The sequence below is a fragment of the Myotis lucifugus genome, unplaced genomic scaffold, assembly GCF_000147115.1.
Source record: "Myotis lucifugus unplaced genomic scaffold, Myoluc2.0 scaffold_54, whole genome shotgun sequence".
Lineage (NCBI taxonomy): Eukaryota > Metazoa > Chordata > Mammalia > Chiroptera > Vespertilionidae > Myotis > Myotis lucifugus.
In genome coordinates, this window is record NW_005871102.1 from 707,173 (window position 1) to 726,045 (window position 18,873).

An 18,873-nucleotide genomic window follows, 5' to 3' on the forward strand; every position below is an offset into this window, starting at 1 on the left:
TCGATTCCGGTCAAGGGCATGTACCTTGGTTGCAGGCACATCCCCAGTGGGGAGTGTGCAGGAGGCAGCTGATCAATGTTTCTCTCTCATCGATGTTTCTAAGTCTCTATCCCTCTCCCTTCCTCTCTGTAAAAAATCAATAAAATATATATTTTTCTCTTTTCTTATAGTTGTAGAATTTCCACTCAGCCAGCCTTCCTGTGGTTTTGGATGATGTTCGTTCAGTCTTTTAGTTGTATTCTTGAAGTGGTTGTGTGAGGCAGCAATCTCCGGTGTTTACCTATGCCGCCATCTTGGTTTTTTCCCTATTTTTTAAAAAGGGAATTAATTAGCGGAGATATTTTAATATTGCTATTTGCCCTTTCTCTATAATAGAAGTGTGAGAGATGAAAGGAAATTAGTAAAATGTATATGAAAATAATATATAAATTTATTAATAAATGAACAGTAACAAAAGGATATAACAACAACAGGGGCATGATATAAAAACGACAAAAACATGATATGAAAACAACAAAAACATGATATGAAAACAACAGTGATGCAAACAACGACTGATAAAGTGATTAAACTTATTCTAATATCTCCCCATACACCACATTAAGAGTGAAAACTTTCAGAGTGCTTGACTAATTTCCCTTGTGATGAAGTACTTAGAACTTTAACTGTAACATCACATGCTCTTCAAACTCGAGAGAAAGCAACATATAACTGACCATGTGCGAAAACGGGTTTAGGTAGGAATATGCCTACTTTGTCTAGAGTTTGTCCTTGTGATTTATCAATAGTCATCACAAATGCCGGCATCACCGGAAATCGTCAGCGAATCAATTTAAATGGGAGGCCAGTGTCAGATGGGGACAAATTAATTCTTGGAATCAGAACAACCTCTCCCTCTGCAGATCCTGTTAATACTTCAGCTTTGATAATGTTAGGTCATAATCTTTTGATAATAAATCTGGTACCATTACAAAGACCCCATTTACTATTGGGATTTCTCAATAGCATGATGATTGCACCCACTTTCAATTTTAATTTATGACACGGCATTCCTGAAGGAGTAATTTGATGGGAAAATTTTCCTTTTCAGCATCATCTGTGGAATCAATGGAATCATCACTCAAATATGTCTGAAAATCTCCATTGAGTATATCCAAATTTTCTTCATTTAATTTTTGAACATGCTCATTTTTTGGACAAAGAATTGCACGTTTAGATATATTTTTAATATTATCTATACCAGTGATTCTCAACCTTGGCTGCACATTAGAATCACCTGGGAATCTTTTTAAAATCTTGATTCCTGGCCCTCATCTTCCGGAAATTGTTTCTTTGTTATGGGGTGGGGCCACAACATTAGTAACAAAGAAACAGAATTTCTGGAGGATGAGGTTCAGAAATCAGGATTTTAAAAAGATTCCCAGGTGATTATAATGTGCAGCCAAGGTTGAGAACAACTGATCTATAAATAGAGTATTTCCAAAGTTAGCTTCAATAATAGATCCATTACAAATCATTTCACTTCCATGCTCTGCTCTGAGGGCAGGTTCCTGCCTGAACCTCGCCCTCCAGGAAACAGCAGTGGGAGGGTACAGCCATTTCCAAGAGGACCGCTGCAGGACTGACTTCCTTCCGGTTGGACACGCTTCTGGCCGTGATGTTACACCCAAGGTTTTTATATAAGTAGATCATTCATGATTAGTGTCAGTGACTAAGAGCTCACAGTTGTGATTCTGACTTGTTGACTTTGGGATATAGTCCACATGGAGAAAGCAAAGCACTAGAGTGGTGGTGATGCTGGATTTTTCTAAACGTTTATTTCCAGTGTCAAAAAACAAACAAACCCCAAGCTGAATGCTTAACAATGAGTGAATTAACTATGGAATCAGAATAAAATTCAGTATTTTTTTTATTTTTGATTCTCCATTGAATCAGATAACAGTCAGCATTCCACACTATTGCATTACCTTAGATTACAGCAAATTGGGGCAAAGAACATAGTGAAAAGAGGGCTTTATTTCAATGGAGGAGATTTAATATCTAGACCTGGAACTGACTATGTCAACTTGGTTATAGTAATTAACATGTGTGTATATGTATCATATGGTATGTATATCTCAAATTAGTGAATGTGAAAGTAATTTAAAATAATTTCTAAAATAAAAATAAGTATTTTTACAATGCTTTGAATTTTGAACTGATCCTGTAGGATTATAATGTAGATAACTATTTCCATGAACTACTTACTACCAGTATGCTGAGCTCAAAATCAGGTCATTTAGTTTCTCTTCTATTAAAATGAAATGTCATGATGAAATGTGGTATAGCATTGACCTTACACACAAGCTTGAAAATACTGTCTTTGTGGTAAAATGAAGCAAACCTTTCATTTCAGAATGTACACATTAGCCAGTTTTCTGGTCCAGTGACTAATACTGTTATTAATTTATGTCTACCAGTGACATTGTTAGTCACAGAATCTTTGAATGTGTCAGTGAAAAGATACACAGAAGAGCTGTAGCATTTCTTTAAAATCAAATGTGACAATATCAATGTGTAACACAAAGCTTTTTCATAATCTAATATTTTTTATGATTCTCCTAATTATTCGGCATTAACCAGTGCAAATGCTAGGTTATTTTCTAACTGAGTAAGCTTGGTTTTTATTAGGCATGGCAAATTATTGTTTTTTAATGTATAATATTTCATTACAAGATGACAGCCACTTTAGAAAAATACTAGATTGTATTAGAAAATTTCATGTGATTCATTGAAGGTGAATCATACTCAAGTCTTTCGAGGGTCATATAACAATATATAAATTTGGGAAGTTAACACAAGTTCACTGACTCAGAGCTTAAATGAAGTCAGCCCAAACTCAGAATTTCTGGTTGGTGCAGTAGTATTTGAAATGGAATTGAAAATTGATTTATAGTTTTGTAAATGTAATATCTTGTATACAAATATTGTAATATGCTCCCCTTGAGGGTAAGGTGATGACTGCCTTTTGGCACAACTGTGACATTATGCTAGCAGTAGTAATTAGCTTGAGCCAGGGAATGTATAATGAGTTAATACTTTTATGGACTGATATAATTATTTTGGTGAGCCTTTAAGACTTTTAATGAACCTTCTGATGATCTCTTCATATATTCCTAAGAACTGAGAGTTAAGGGTAGGTCAAAGTATAGAACCCTCTAAAAAGGAAATGCATTCTCTCTTGGCCATTGTTAAATGATTGTATTGTTTCCCTATGTGAAAGGCTTTAGTTTCACTTGTGTGGTTTTTCATAAGAACCCTTGATGATCATTACCTTCCTTCCCTGATCCCTTAAGTTTCAATACCTTAATCTCCAGGGAGGGAAGGTTTATTTATTAAAACTGAAATGAGGAGTAAGAAATTAAGTTACAGCAAACAAGTCTTTTGGTGGAGAAGAATCTGGAGGGAAATTAACCACTAATTTTTGGGCTAGTCACATCGTAACTCTTTTAACAAAACTATGGGAATTCCGTGATTGCTCTTGAGAAGTTTTTACCAGCCAAATAACATGTCTTCACTCAGCCTCGGCAGCCTGCATTTTCTTCTTCTTAAATACCACTCCAATTTAAGTCTTTCTAAAGGGACTACTGGCTATATATCCCAGTGCTCCCTTGAAGTTTATTTGTTCCTTTTCTTTCTGAAACGTTGAATAGATGACGAGTGAGACAATAAAGTGTCATTCAGTCTCCATGAACTGGAAGTAGGTTTTTCTTTTTCACATCCTCACTGTGACCCACACTAAAAGTGGTATTCTTCCAGTCCTGAGAGTTTTAGAGCTGAAAGGTCAACCTAATATTTCAGAGCATCTCTGAGACCACTTTTCTGAGGAAAGTGGATCAAGGTGAGATGGATTTCTGCTCCTCTGAATGGAATTGGTAATCATAGTGTTTCTAAGTAATGCAAAATTATTTCAAGTTGAAATTCACTGACATGTGTTTATGGTTATTTATCTACATGATAGAACTACATAGCCTGATGTCTGAATTATCCAAGATAAAGCACTGATTGTTTATTGTATAATTTAGGGACGTTTTGAATAAAAGAATTTGTGATTCTTAAAGAACATCAGAAGTTGAGTTCTTTGAGGAGATTTTCCTGATGGTAAAAACTAGTTATCTTTCTAAAATTGGAGAATGTTTTTCTACTGCCTAAAGGGCTTGAAATATGCTGTTCCCTTGTCAAAAAATGCTGCATTTCACCCCTATTACCCAATTCACTTTTCTTTCCTTTTTAATCCTCATCCTAGGATGTGTTTATTGATTTGAGAGAAAGAGAAAAAGAGAGACAGACACATTTATGTGTGAGAGAAACTGAATAGTGTCGGGGATCCAACCTGCAAACTAGGTATGTGCCCTGAGCAACCTTTGGTGCACAGGACAATGCTCCAACAAGTTGAGCCACCCAGCCATCACACTTTTCTGATACTTAAGATTCTGCTTATATTCTCCTACCTCAGGGATGCTAACACATGACTCCTCAGCCTGATTCTGGATTCTTGTTATATGCTCTCCTAGATTTTTACAAACATTCAAGGCACTTACTACAAGTTACCCATTTTTTTGGACATGCAATCAGTTGTTAATGTGTCTCACCCATGAAACTCTAAGCTCTATCTGATTTGCTAACTGCAAACAGTTCCAGGTGCCTAGTAGAGTACTTTGCATATATTGCAAATATCCAATGCATGTTTGTGACTAAAACATAATAATAAGTGCAGGGATGGAATACTTTCCTCCAGAAATTAATCTGTGCTTACCTAATTGTAAACTACATATTTCTATTAGTGAATTTTCTCCAGATATCTCTATATTCCAGTATGGATTTGTTCTAATCCATGAAAATCACACTTCAAGTGTTTCTGTGACTTACTGCCAAACTCAGTAGAGCTTAAATTGCACTTTAATCTTTCTAGCCCCAGTATAGTTTGCCACAGAGTGAATTACTATCAACATCCTTTTGAATGTTGGCCTCTTTTGCATGCCGGTCTGCACTTGACTTTTCCATATCTGGTTGCCCTAACATCTACTCATGTTAGAGACTATCTTAGGTTGGATTTCTCACATCTTGCTCAGGGATTAAGGAACATAGGATAGAAGGAGGAGATAGAGTTAAGCAAGAGTGCACATTCAGGCAAAGTCCCTTAGAGAGTCTGATGCAAAGGAAACTCTGAAATATGACCTATGCAAGGGAGGGCTGGACTGTCATGCTCCTGCACTGGTCACTCATTGGCTAATGGTGAAGGTGGGAGGGTAAAGTAAACTTCCCAGGACATCCTTTGGCTTTCTACCCTTGCAGATAAAAAGGGCTCTAGTAGCTAGAGGAGAATCAGTGGCAAATCTCATTTGTGGGTAGTAAAAGAAAAAGCACACAGAAGCTGGTGAGAATGTACAGAAACAAGAGAGAAGATGGGAGGGGATTTGGGAAGAGTTCTGACAATGTCTGTTATAGAGGCTCAACCCCACACTTCATCTCCATCAAGATAGAGATCTTTTCTGTGCTCAAGTGAGTTGTCTACACTTTTGGATCCAATTACCATCTATTCACAAAAGACATCCAAGGCTACTTGTCCATCCCTGAACATTACAGATTCCAACACAGCTTTCCAAATATAAGCTGGAGGTCCCTAGCAGGTGATCACCAAAAGTGAGAAATGTGGAATAAAAAATAAAAATAAAAAAAGATCCAGCATCAAAAACAATGAACTCAATTAAATGGCCCAACTCTGCCTCATGTCTTTTGCCTCACCCTGTCTACCTCATTAGATACCTGCAAAGCTATCAAGAGTCTGACTGGCCTTTGAAGAAAAGCTATTTGGGTTTTGAGAAAGAGGCTGACAAATTCTGGAGTACTTCATGTGCATGTATCTGGTTAACTGGATTATTCCATTAGAATTTTATATTTGGCAAGGAGAAAAAGCACACAGACAAAATTATGGCATTTAACCAGCAATACAAAATAGTCCAAAGCCTAGGAAATAGAGACCTTAAAGGAATCTTGCAGGGAAATGTCAAGTATTGGTGTGCAGGTAGGCTGTAGCTTTCTAGAAAGATAACTGATTAGCGAAAGTGTTGGGCCAGATGTAAACAAAGGAATCTAAAACCCTGATATTTATCTTGGTTGATGTATCTTAATAACCATACAATAAAATTGTGTTTTATTAATTTATATTGATTAAGACATAAATTGGAAGTAGAGAAAGTTCTAAAACAATGTCATGACATTTTTACAAGGGTTTTTGACATGTCAAGGCCTATAGATAGGTAGATAGTGATGGATGGTGGCAAATTCAGCAATGAGTAGGTCACCAGAATATGTTGTGAGATGGCATCTCCAGTGACATGAACTAGATATTATGGAAAAAATCACTTACAGTTGAGCACTCTTGGATCCTCGGGGCTCTGGTGAGCAAGCTAGCTTCTCCCACAGTTCTGAGGCTCAAATGAGATACAACATGCCCACTAAGTGTGTTGAGTTTCCCATCTTAGCTCTGAAGTCCCTGCTGCCCTTCTCAGAGCCCCACACCAGCAGTGCCCAGCCATGGGAAAGAGCCAGTATTGATTGTGTCCTCTGCCTTTGGGAGACGGTATCTGCTGTGTCAAAGTTCCTTTATCTGTTATCAGTGTTCAGAAATTGTCATTTCATTTCCTACCTGCAAGGCCTAATAATCACCTTAAAAAAATTCTTCCTTTGTGTATTCACCATACATCCTGTTCTCAGATGTGGGCCTGAAAGCTTGCTGAGAACCTGCCTCCAATGTTGCTCCCTTCACCTTCACTGGAAAAACTCTGAAAGAAGCTGGCCACACCTTTGGGTGGAAGGACAAGGAACTAGGTAAATTGCTTGCCCTTCTGAGAAGGCTTCAGAGTTTTTATGACTGTAGTTTCATAGACTCTAACAAAGCATCTTATGTCACCGAGGTTTTTTTATATTTGCTGTCATCACTTTCCTTAGACACTTGGACTGTTGCTCAGCAGACCTCCAGGATTTTCCTATAGAATTTCTATTCTCGTTTTTATCTGGTGGGAATTGATTGCTGCAGGACTGGGGCTTTTATCTCAAATCCAGGTCACAAATGTACGTAGATCTGGGAAATGGAGTGCCAGGCCAGGAGTGAGGGAATATGGAAAATTGAAAAGGGAATTGCTACTTTTAGTTCATCAGCTCCAAAGGAATGTGAATTCCATGGGTTTTATTACCAGTGGAACCAAAGAAAAAGGGTTTTGCTGACAACAAGTGTTAGAGGTATCATTCACTGAAGATTAGCAAAACTGTTAGTTCAAGCCGGATGTGGTTTCTCATAAAAATCATTTGTTCTGACTTGATCAAGTGGAGTTAGAAGGGCTAAGACTCAAGTCCAAACTTGATTATTTTAATGCATAATAGGTCCAAAGCCACATATTCAAAGAAAAGGATAAGTGTGAAATAAAAGTGAGTATGTGCCCTTCTGGCCCTTGGAGATTACAGGAAATAACTAACCATGGCATCTGCCCCAGGAGCCTGGAGGGATATTCACATCACCCACAATTGTGTGCATATACCAAAGCTACAGGCAAGGTTTCATAGTTTGCGCCAAAACCTCAAATGCAACATCCCTCATCCTGAACTTCTTTGGAATCTACCTCTCATCAATCTTGGACTTTGTTTTACTCATACCCTTATGTTTAAAAAGAATTTTATTTAGCAGGGCGAAGGATAGAACCTTTACCTTACTCTTTTCATATTTTCCTGGGTGACTAAGTTCTCATTCAATACCAGAGAGAATAGAATGTTTATTCCGAAGTGGGGTAGAATGGCCCCAGGATATCCCACCTGTATCTGTGCAAAGGTTAATGCAGCTGAGCAGCTGGCCAAGGTACAGCTCTAGCTTTCACTGGGCAAACACCACATGGGGTGTCTTCCACTCAGCCCAGAGAGGGTACTGGGCAGCTGGGCTGAGTCCTTTTGCTCCTACTTGTCACCCCAGGTTACCACTGGCTTGGAGAAGCTGGTGCCGCTGAGAATGCTCACAAAGCACTCCTCTTGCTGTTTTTATTACTTTGGTATGAAGCCTAACCAAACCGTCTACCTAACAGAGGCCACAGATTGTCAGTTTTTTCCCTGATACTGTAAATTTCAAATCACTCTGTTAATTCTAATATGATTGTTTGAAATCACAGACTTGTTGCTGTTGATTCTCATCTGGGCATGTATCATAGTTACTTGGCCATGTATCTATTCAGCTGTATCATAGTTAACTTCATCCAAATATGGGGGTCGCCATGTTCCACCATGGAGACCCAGATGAGGCTCTGAGACTCTCAACCCAAACAAAAATGGACCAGTTAATGGCTAATGCTTTTCCCACCTGTTTCCTGAGGCACACCTTTGTTTCTCCTCCCTCTTGCCCTTATATCTTATACGCAATCTCCCTCAATTTCTGTTACAAATATATACATATATATTCTTAAAATAGCAATACTATTAAAAATTAAAAGTTACAGTAAAAGATGTAGCATTTTATAAGCTGCCAGTTTAAAATAGCCTATTAGAGAGAATTCTCCAGGACATCTGGCTCAAAATTTACTCCCCTGTAACTATGACCCAGCATTGAGAATAGGTATTTCAAATGTGTGTTTGCTGTCCTTAATCTTACATTAAAAAAAAAACTTGCTTTGAATGATTAATAAGTGTAAAAGCAGACCCGCTGGCTCTGGCCTTAAACCAAGTCACTATAGGCGTCACTTACAAAGAATTACCATCTAGTTCCTAAAACCTTGAAAATCTCATGGAGCTTCACTGAGGTCTGGAAGGCAGTAGCAGAGAATTTCCATGCATGACATCATACAGCAAACGCTCTAAGATATACTTTGGTCGTCTCTTTCTATCCCCCAAATTTCACTCAGTGGTTATTTTTAAAAATCAGACCTTCTCTCCAAATTCCCTTCTCTCTGGCGACTTCAGAGCAATAACATTTCCCAAGCAATCTCTGCTTGCCAGGCCGACCCAGCAGCCCCTTCTTCGCTCCTTTCAAGAAACCTGTTTCAAAAGGGGGAGCTTCCCACTACCCCGAGTTTCTCCAGGTGGGGAGTTCCCACCATACTCCTAGCAAATAAAGCCTTTCATCAATTTAAAATTCAACCGCTGCTATCCCAGCCCCACTTCTCAGGACTAATGAAGAAACAGCTGAATTTCCACCTCACAAGTGGGGAGTTATCAAGGAGAAAGAGCTACTGGAAACCATCAAAGGAAGGATGAATTTTATGCACACACCTTCTCATGCTCCTTCTTTCCCAGAAGCATCACAGAGTTTTCAGAGGTGATGTTTTAGTGGATTATTTATATAGAAATTATCCTGATCACATAAAGCCTTGCTTCTATAGGCTGCCCACTGAGGTGAAGACATAGCCTTAGAACATAGCATTCTACCTATTGACTTTTTTTTTAATCTAACTCATTGATGAATTTCTTGCTTATCATCGCTTCCTACATGCAAAAAAACAATATGTGAATGTGCTAACATTTATGCACAGCCTATTTGGAAATTCTTGTGGAGTCCTCTGAATTTTAAATCAAACAGGTAATATGTGAGATAATTTGAACCCTTGGACATTTAATGAGCTGACTTATTTTCTCATCACAAGTTTATAATTAATGAGAAACAATTTACAGAAGAGAGCTAACCTGTGGTTTTTTGTTTTTTAGTTTTTTGTTGTTGTTTTGTTTTTTAATCTATCATATCCAAGCAGGAAGGGGGGAGGAGAGGAGAATATTTTCTTCCAACACTTCTTCAGATGAGGGTTTTCTACTGCAGAGCAGAAAAGATAACAGCTGGAAAAAAATAGGGGTTAGTGAGGAGTTGGGCTGGAGAAGATAGATTTATTTGAGTAGGGAGCTCAGCTCTTTCTGGCCCATTTTAGAGAGGCAATTTCCCTGCTCACTGGAGTTTGGTTTTTAAGTAACAAGGCTTTCTACACAAATAGCTCACTCACCCCTTTCCCATAAAAGTGACTTCATTATAGGAAAGGCCTTCCATGATGTCACACTAAGGTTATCAGTCAAAGCAATGACAAGGAATGCTTTATTACTGCAGAATAAAAAAACAGGGGACCTTGAGACTAAACTTGGCTGTTCTCCCAGACTTTTTGTTTATCCCCCAGATTTGGGGAGCATCTATTTCTGTAGCCCCATCAAGGAAGTGAGAATCAGGCTTTACTCTAAATGTTGTGGTTCTTAGCTAGGTTTAAAAATAGAATCATAGGAATTGAAAGGACTTCCAGGGTGTTTTTTTGTGTTTTGTTTTTTCCCCCCAGACATTCCCCTAGTTCACAGGGGCCCTTCCCAAACCCTTCGTCAAGCATATCCTGTTTGCCTGATTGTGAAGAAGAGACATCCCACAGTCTAGTTCCCAGACCACACTGTCCAGGTCAGGAAACTGCTGCCCAGCCAATGCAAGTGCGTTTAGTCCAAGTCCATGCATTCTCTCAGTAGCACAATGTAAGAGTTAATGAATTAATCTTAAATAATAAAATCTTAGCATATGCAGAGACCTTCCAATGTCATCTAAAATAGTGGTTGCCAGCCAAAATTATATTCCAGACTGGTAAAATATGGTTTTCTATCATTGGCCCTAATCCAGCCATGGGCAAACTACGGCCCGCGGGCCGGATCCGGCCCGTTTGAAATGAATAAAACTAAAAAAAACAAACAAAAAAACAACAACGACCGTACCCTTTTATGTAATGATATTTACTTTGAATTTATATTAGTTCACACAAACACTCCATCCATGCTTTTGTTCCGGCCCTCCGGTCAAGTTTAAGAACCCATTGTGGCCCTCGAGTCAAAAAGTTTGCCCACCCCTGCCCTAATCACATAGAGAGAAAAAGGATTTGTAGGCGATAGCAAGAGATTATGAAAAATTCACCAAATGGTCAAAGAATAAATTTTCAGACTACTGGTTCAACTATACCAGGTCGAGTCCTGGTGCCTAGAGAGCTGCCATTAGATCATTTGGGCAGCTTGTTAAAAGTGCACAATGCAAGGCTCCCCTTCTATCCTAGATTCTCATCCAGTAGGTCTGTATTGCTAAAGTGCTCCCCTGGTTTCAGGATCTGTGTTAAACCAGCACCGGTGTCCTAGTCAATGTGGAAAGCTCCCTGCATATCCAGCCCAGCTCTGCTTGAATGCAGAGTGATGGGAGGGTTGGGGGCTAGAGCGATCCATTCCCCAATGAAACAACCTCTTTTTCAAGCAATTTTAATTATTGCAAAATTCCTCCACATATGAAGATGAAATCTACCTCTCCTTGATTCTTACTCATTGGTTTCAGTTCTACCTTCAGAACAACCACAGCAAATGTAAGTCTCTAACAGATGAACTGTTCCAATATTTCTTGATTAGATGTCATGTTTCCTCTCTCCTTCCTAGAACAAAGCAGATCATAACAAACCATGATTCTCTGAAATCCAGAAAAAGGGCCAGGAGCACTCAACAGGACTTTTAAGCCCCATGCCTTGGCCTATGCCCCAATAAAATAGCCAACTCATAGCTCATTTTGAACTAAAACTTCCTTACTCAGAATGCCTTCCCTTTTTTTTTTAAATATATTTTATTGATTTTTTACAGAGAGGAAGGGAGAGAGATAGAGAGTTAGAAACATCGATGAGAGAGAAACATCGATCAGCCGCCTCCTGCACATCTCCTACTGGGGATGTGCCCGCAACCCAGGTACATGCCCTTGATCGGAATCAAACCTGGGACCTTTCAGTCCGCAGGCCGACTCTCTATCCACTGAGCCAAACCGGTTTCGGCAGAATGCCTTCCCTTTCTCAAGATCTCTGGGAAACCTCAGATGTGTGCCCCTTTCCCTTCTATGCTGTCATTTGCTACTTGTCAAACCTCTTTTGTGCAATCAAGAAGGAACTTCCTTCGAGAGTTTTTGTGGTGTTAATAATGTAAAATCAATATCACTCCTACTGAACCCTTATAAGAAACTCAGGGGGAATCTCCAGATAAGGACACTGCTTAGGATGAGAGTTGAAGAAGATGAGGGTCCCAGTTACAGCCTTTACAGAGACAGCATTGTTTCATAGCTCCAAAATCTAGACTGTGCTTTTCTAGGTTAATTCCCACCTTAACAAATATCTAATCTCTTATCAAGGGATGCTCTCAGGTGATCAACCATCTAAAACAACAACTAAAGTAAAAATTGGAACTAAAGTAACATGTATCTAATTCAGTGCTTGAAGAATTCTGGTTGAACAGAATCGGTCTTGCTCCTTCACCTTTTAGCGTTTCCAAGGTTTTTCTCAAAATGGTTACATGAGAAGTTTCCAGTCTTACTGTGAGGTGGTGTGAATTGCTTTTATTTTCTTAATTTCCTCCAAGCAGGGCGACACCCAGGGAATACTGACAGTAAAATCCACAAGCTGAGCACCATTGGAAAGGGCATCATTGAAGTAGTTACTTTCTAGCCCTTGAGACTAAAAGTTGACCTATTTTTCAGTTAGGAGGGAGAGCGGGACATTTTTAAAGCTTATCCAAACCTCACTCGTGGCATTCCTGGCCTTAGCGAAATGTGGCTAGGCCCCTACCTCCTAGACAAGTAAGTTCACTGGAAGCAGCATGTCATTCCTGGGCTGGAGATTGGCAGGTAACGTTCCTCCACTCCTGCATGACCTAAAGAAATCCTGAGCTGCATGAAAAATTCTGGTATTTTCTCATTGGCAAGTACTCTCCTGTCAGCCACGTTCTTCCCAAGGAGTCCCATTTTTCTTGGATGAGTTCAACATTCTTTCAGTCATGTTCTGTAGATGAGTCACAGGGACCCACGGCAGCAGAGGAGAGTTGCAGAACTGAAGATGAGCATGTGGATTAAATGCTCAGCTTTACATCTTATATTGTGACAAAATGGGTTTAGGGCACATTCCAGCAAAAGGCACTTAGGCATTCTATTATAGGCAACTTTCCTCCATCTCCACCCAGAAAAATGAAATGGAGCTTGGGTCTTTCCCATTTAGTCATTCCTGGTCTCTGTCTTCCAAAGCAACTTCCACACAAAGTTTTCTCATATTTAAATGATGGTGCCTGGTAAATTACACTTTAAAGTTGACTCAAAAGAAGGACTACATATAATCCGGAAAATGACATAGAGAGAGATGATGATTCTGAGATAATGAGTAATTTCTTGGTGGCTTTTAGGGGATCAATCTCATTACTTCACCATCTCACCTCAACCAGTCTCATCAGTTAATTTCAGAAAACAATCAAACCTTACCATACATCTTCACTTTTACTTTTTTAGCTCGTTCTACCGAGGGAATAAGAGCAACCGGAAAAGAACCCCCTCATCCTTCCCCACCATATGTCCAGGTTCCCTGGCCTATACCCAGGGATTCTGCCTCTCTTCCTATTGAAATGGATGCATTCTCTGTGTCCTATGTGGGCAAAGGAGAGAACTGGTTCATTTGGTCAGAGACAGATGTCGCATATCCTGTGCATCTGGGTGTAGGTGGGAGACCTCAGGGAAGGCCTATAATACCAGCCACTTCATTCCCTGGACACATACTTCTTGATTGCATCTTCTTTGGATAGACAGCAGCATGCTAAAGACATGCAGAAGTGACTAGGGTTACAAATGCCTTGAGTCATAAACTGTGACAACCACAGAACATTCCCGAGTCAGGAGTGTTCCTGCCTTAGTTTCACATTGTTTTCCATCCTGCTTGCCTGTAACAAGTTAAAGTAAAGCAGGAGGGATCTAGATAGATTAGATAATCTCGTACTTTGGGATGACTACTGAAAAACACAAACCTTAGTGGATGCCCTGCAGGTCAGAAAGTCGTACTTGCTGGAACAAGAGGAGCCGGGAATTCCTGAGGTCTTGGTAGAATACATTTGGCCAACTGGAGCTACAGTTCTGGTGTTTGCAGAGTCCCATTTCACCCTGTGTTAAAGTGTGGGTACTGTTTAGAAGGAAAAGAAAAAAGATAATGAGCACCCAAAGCAGGGAGACTTGAGAGTTAGCATCTGAGATTGTACCTGGAAAGAACTAGGAGGTTTTGAGAAGCTGCTCTTAGCTGCTCCTGTTTGCTCTTAGAAAGATCTTTCTCAGCTCCTATAGGAGGGCTTACTGATAAAGAGCCATTAAATCAAGTCAAAACCTGAAATTCAGTTTATAAAGTAAGCCCTTCACCCCATCTGGAAAAGCATCAAGGAAGAGGAAATTCTTGCCTTCATTGGTAGCTCTCCTGAAAATATTAGAAGCCTGGGAGGTCCTACATTGAGCAGCATAATTTTCCCCTAGTCATTGTATAGCCTCATGTAATATCAGGCAGGGGATTCAGGACAACACTAAAATCCATATCTTCTAAATGGGAGTCAACTCAGAGCTATCAAGACACGAACACCATCTTAGTCTGGGCACAGACCCGCAACAAAAGGAGTGTCAGTGGTGGTGTACAACGAAGTTGTCAAGACACTTGTTTGCTGTTGAGTTTACCCCTGGAGCTTACATTTTGAGAGGGGCACTGATAAATTGGAGCCTGTGCAAAGGGAAATGGCCAGAATGACCAGGCACTTGGAAATCACTTATTAAGGAAACAAGTGAGGACAGTGAGAAAGCTTGACCCCAAAACAGAAAAAGGAAGAAATGGTGTCATTCCATGTCTGAAGGAATGCTGAGTGAGAAAGGGAACAGACTCATTTTGTGTTGGGTTGTTGGGCAGATGGAAATTTTAGAGAGGCAGATTTAACCGTTTGAGTCCCAAGCAGCGCAATCGCGCTGCTTGGTATTTCTCCACATAAAATAAAACAAGCGCTATCACGCTGTTTGGGTCTTTTCCTACTCATTTAGAGAAAGCGCGGTTGCGCTGTTTAGGATTCTTCGACAGTGTTTTTTCAATACCCCCTGGGACTCAAACGAATCGTATGTTTTCTCGACATAAAATCTCAGCAGCGCGATCGCGCTGCTTGGGACTCAAACGGTTAAACACATGATTGAAAGAATTCTCTCACAATTCAAACTATTGAATTGTGGAAAAGGTTGTTTTATGAGATAATGGGCTGGAAATGGTCAAGGAAATGCTGTCACGGCTGTTACAAGGGGTGGGACTTTGGCACCAGATGACTTATGTGGTTCTGTCTCTCAAATTCTGAAAAAATTTTCTCAAACCATTTAACTCTTTTTAAAATGAAAATTGCACTTAGAAGTTCTGTTTATCTTCCTTCCTTACTTAAAAATGATATGCCCACCTGTGAGTAAGTAAATTCAGGTGCTCATTGGGTTTATTTACTAGAGAATAAGAATGTGGATTGCAAAAGTAGCCTTCTGCCATGACATTTTTGGAGGGGGTGGGGGTCTGAATTAGAATTGTGCTCTCATATCGCATTCTAGGTCCCAGCAACTTCACAGTGGGCTAAAGGAAGAAGTTGATGTTTTTGCTCAAAGAGAAAAGATATTTTTCTGCTTAGGGGTTGGCAAGCATGCTCTGAGAAAAGAGTATGACCAAATAAACCTTTGTGACCAGTATTCTATACTGAAAGTATGTCTAGACTTCATGCTTACTTTCCCCTAACTCAGCGGTTCTCAACCTGTGGGTCGCGATCCCTTTGGCGGTCGAACAACCCTTTCACAGGGATCGCCTAAGACCATCCTGCATATCAGATAGTTACATTACAATTCATAACAGTAGCAACATTACAGTTATGAAGTAGCAACGAAAATAATGTTATGGTTGGGTCACAACATGAGGAACTGTATTTAAAGGGCCAGAAGGTTGAGAACCATTGCCCTAACTGATTCAGATTTTGTAACATATGAACATTCTGTGAACCCTCATGAGGGTGATAACTTGTAATTAAAAAGTGCTTATTCACCCTGCTGTCAAAAATATAATAAATAATGGCCCTGGTGATGCAGCTCGGTTACTTGGGCATCGTCCCATGCACCGAAAGGTCGCTGATTCGATTCCCAGTTGAGACACATGCCTGGGTTGTGGGCTCAATCCCAAGTAGGGGGCATGCAGGAGGCAGCCGATCGATATTGCTCTCTCACATTGATGTTTCTCTCTTCTCCCTTCCTCTCTCTCTCAAAATCAATAAACTGTTTTTAAAAAGCATAATAAACAATGACCTGCAACAACAACAAAAATCATTATATAAAGATAAAACAAGTTATGTGAACTTCGAAGGCATCTTAAGTGGGGGGAATGTCAAGAGAAATTAACAGCTAAAATAATGAATGTAGGGAAGGGCAGTTCCTCCCTTGGCTGGGAACTGGTGGCAGGGCTGGGGACTTGGCAGTTCTAGGATAATTGCATGGACTCAAATTGCATGTGATCTTGAGTTCCATGTGGTAGGAGTATCTTTCTCTTTCCTCTGGTCCAGTAGTTCTTAACTGTGACTGTTCATTGGAACCAGTGGAGAAGTTTTTAAAAGACTGATTCTTGGGTCTCATGCCCAGAGATTCTGATGTAATTGATCAAGGATGTAGCCTGAGCATCAGAATGTTTCCAGGTTACTGTATACCCAGGGTCCTACCTCTGCTTCATTCTGGAAGCTTTCTTTACCCTGAGGCAAATCTTTCAGTCCCCAGGGTGGAGCACAGTGCATGAGTGAAGGGACAAAGGTGGCCTTCTCAGGGCTACTGTTGTTATTCATCATTGTCAGCCTCAGAACAGGAAAGAACAACCAGGAAGAGAGACGCGGTGCAACTTGGCAGCTGGACCAGGAGTGATTCCCAGTCAGTGGTTCTAGAAAGTAAGATACTAGGGGGAGGAGGATCACTTTTCTTTTAAAACTTAGCACACTTAAATATTCAAAGAAATCCTTATTGTGGTGTAAAAAATGATAACAGGCTTAGAATTATTTTAAAAGCTTTTCATTAGTGTGTGGCCTTGATTAGGTTGTTTAAAAAATAATGTTTCAGTTGCCTTCAGAGGCCTTATTTTCAGATTGGCTCTTACCTGATTGTAATACAGACAGCAGGCACGGCCTCTGGATTTGATTCTTGTTTCCCGTGATGTCACTTTTTCCAGCCACCCATTTGGAACATTTTTATTCTGTGAGTCTGTCCTCGTCAAATGTCAGGCTGCCCAAGAGATGGAAGGAAGGCGGACAGAGGGGAATTGTAGAGATCCGGAGACTCCCATGGGCTCAGGCTATGTGAAGGTACTTGCTAGAAATACCCAGGACATAGAGTGACTCATAGCCCTGCTGAAACATGTTAGCCAGATAACCATCAGAAGGATTTCCTGTTTGCCTCTGAGGGACACAGATGAGAATTGTTTTTCCCTCTGATTTTGCTCATTAGTGTTGCAAGTGGCTCCACTGATGGTGTATCCTTTGATTCCCTGTCAGAATGCTCTTCTGTTCTGCCGAATCCAGAAGGAAAGATGGGCCTCAGGTCCTTGAATGTGTTTGACACAAGAGACTTTGCCCCTAGTAGGGAGAATTGCCACATGGGGCACTTGGAATGGGGGAGAATTCCTGGGCATTTACCCTGGTCCTGGAGCATCCAGGTGGTCAGAATAGGGGCAGGAAAGCACGGTGACAAAGGAGACAGCGTAAATGGCAAAAACAGGTCCAGCGATGGTTACTCTGGACCATCAGCATCATCTCTGAGTGAACAAGCAAAAGTTCCACAAGGAGCCTTGCTCAGTCTTTGGAGGCAGAGTTCTGAGATGTGGGTGTGCCTACTCTTGGGCTGCTTCTTATCAAGTCAGGATCCCTGTTTGGGTGCAGTCCTGGAATCTGCTTTTCTAAAAGACTATCTCCCCGCAGTAATTTTGATACACTTTGCCAATAATTGCTTGGATTACATCCACTTCTGGACTCAATCATTGAACATGTTGAAACTCATGATGTCTAGAATATGAAAACACAGAGCTAAGATTTACACTGGAAATGACTTGTACACATGGTAGAGGACAAGGCATGGATAGGAAGAAAAGAGGAGAAGAGCACACTGAGAATAATTTTAAGGTAGCTGGAGGGCGTGAGGCTGCTGACACCCACAGATCGCCTGCCACAAAGCTTCAGTTCCCATGTATGTATGTCCAGCATATCCCAGCAATATATCAGATGTATTGCTCTATCATGATTTAGGCTGCTCTTGATTTTTCAAATGAAATTCACATACCATAAAAATCAGTTTTAAAGTATACAGTTAAATAGTGTTTAGTATATTCACAAAGTTGTGCAATGATCCACATTATAATCATCATCTCCTAAAGAAAGCCCCTACACCAGTGATTCTCAGCCTTCCTAATGCTGCGACACTTTAATACAGTTCCTCATGTTCCTTTGTCACTTGTGATTTTGATGTCATATCTAAAATTATTTTCGTTGCTACTTCATAACTGTAATTTTGCTACTGTTATAAATCGTAATGTAAATATCTGATATGCAGGATGTATTTTCATTGTTACAAATTGAACATAATTAAAGCATAATGATTAATCACAAAAACAATATGTAATTATATACGTGTTTTCCGATGGTCTTAGGCAACCCCTGTGAAAGGGTCGTTCGACCCCCAAAGGGGTTGCAACGCACAGGTTGAGAACTGCTGCCCTATGCATTAACAGTCACTCCCTATTCTCTCCTTCCCCAATCCTGGAAACCACTAGTCTACTTACTATCTCTATGGATTTGCCTGTTGTGGAAATGCCAGATAAATAGGATTGTACAATGCAGGGCCTTTTGTGACTGGCTTATTTCATGGATGTCTTCAAGGGTCATCCATGTTGCAGTGTGTATCAGGACTTCATTCATTTTTATGTCCCATTGTATGAATATACCATATTTTATTTATTCATCAAATTGATGGACATTTGGGTTGCTAACACTTTTTGG

At 40.1% G+C, this 18,873-nt stretch overlaps 1 long non-coding RNA gene across 2 annotated transcripts; it reads right to left on the reverse strand.

The window, feature by feature from the left end:
- Nucleotides 1–247: 247 nt before the first annotated feature.
- LOC106697217 lies at nucleotides 248–17,163 on the reverse strand. Of its 2 annotated transcripts, none has more exons than XR_002829333.1 (3): nucleotides 16,983–17,163; nucleotides 13,831–13,982; nucleotides 248–305 (listed from the first exon to the last, which is right to left on the reverse strand). It is a non-coding gene; the product is annotated as an uncharacterized LOC106697217 (long non-coding RNA). The 2 variants fall into 2 exon arrangements; XR_001348265.2 differs by lacking the exon at nucleotides 248–305 and adding an exon at nucleotides 11,318–11,441.
- Nucleotides 17,164–18,873: the final 1,710 nt, after the last annotated feature.